We start from the raw sequence: 1,219 nt of genomic DNA, 5'->3' as shown, positions 1-1,219 counted from the left end.
GGTAGGCATCTTATTTACCTTGTAAGTTTCTGCTAGTTTTCTGATAATGAAGCTCTCTCAGTTAGAAAAGATGAACAGGTTAACCCCAAGGCAAAGGTGTCAGTGAAGCTTGTATCAGAAGCTGGAATAGGAACAGTTGCTTCTGGAGTTGCAAAGGCTAATGCTGATATCATACAGGCATGCACTTCTTGTTTAGAGCTCCATTATGCGAGAAATCCACAATATGCAAATAAAACTACTAAATGTTTTGAATCAGCTGCAATTCTGCGATTTTTGTTTATAAAAATGAACTGTCTTGAACCTGGTGGTTCGAAAGGTACCAAAATCCTTCTTGTCAGAATAGGAAACGTTGTTTAGCTCTCCCATGGTGTGAGATTCACTGCGTCTAATTTTATTCTTATCACAACCTATTTAATACCTTTGAGATATGCCTCTCTGTTGACCTAATCATACTCGCTATTTTATCTGTTAGATACCTAAACATTGAGTATGATATTTTTGAAATTGACGATTCTTCTTTTTTTTTTTTCCAGATATCAGGCTATGATGGCGGAACTGGAGCTAGCCCTATAAGTTCCATAAAGCATGCAGGTGGACCGTGGGAACTCGGGCTAACCGAAACCCACCAGGTACAACATCGTCTTGTGCTGTGGGATTTTAGTTTGTCTCCAAGTTTTTATTAGTTTCCTTTGTGTTTTTGTTTATCTCTAATAATAAAATTTGATCTTTCCCAGACTCTCATGAAAAATGGACTTATGTAAAGAGTCCTTCTCAGAGTTGATGATGGCTTCAAGAGTGGTGTTGATGTTCTGATTGCTGCATCTATGGGTGCTGATGAGTACGGGTTTGGTACTCTAGCTATGATTGCCACTGGATGTATCATGGCTCGCATTTGCCACACTAATAATTGCCCAGTTGGTGTTGCGAGTCAGGTGATTTGGACTTTTTTTTTGGGCTGTTGTTTCTTTTTCCATTGCATAACCGGATCTTGCTAAGGTTCCCCTAACTTTTGTTACAGAGAGAAGAACTGCGTGCTCGTTTTCCCGGTGTGCCTGGTGATCTTGTCAATTTCTTCTTATATATTGCAGAAGAGGTAATCTTCAACAATGTCTTTTTGTTTAAAAAATTTGCAGACTTTCCCGACACTTGATACTCCCTATTATACTTTCTATTATCTTCGTAGGTGAGGGGAGTGTTAGCTCAGTTGGGATATGAGAAA

General features: G+C 39.0%; 1 long non-coding RNA gene across 1 annotated transcript; it reads left to right on the top strand.

Annotated features, from left to right (window-relative positions):
* Window positions 1-799: 799 nt before the first annotated feature.
* Window positions 800-1,219, top strand: LOC104815180. Its single transcript, XR_002024257.1, has 3 exons — window positions 800-932; window positions 1,019-1,093; window positions 1,184-1,219. It is a non-coding gene; the product is annotated as an uncharacterized LOC104815180 (long non-coding RNA).

The sequence above is a fragment of the Tarenaya hassleriana genome, unplaced genomic scaffold (genome assembly GCF_000463585.1).
Source record: "Tarenaya hassleriana unplaced genomic scaffold, ASM46358v1 Cleome2234, whole genome shotgun sequence".
In the NCBI taxonomy this organism is placed as follows: domain Eukaryota; kingdom Viridiplantae; phylum Streptophyta; class Magnoliopsida; order Brassicales; family Cleomaceae; genus Tarenaya; species Tarenaya hassleriana.
This window is presented reverse-complemented; position numbering and strand designations above follow the sequence as displayed.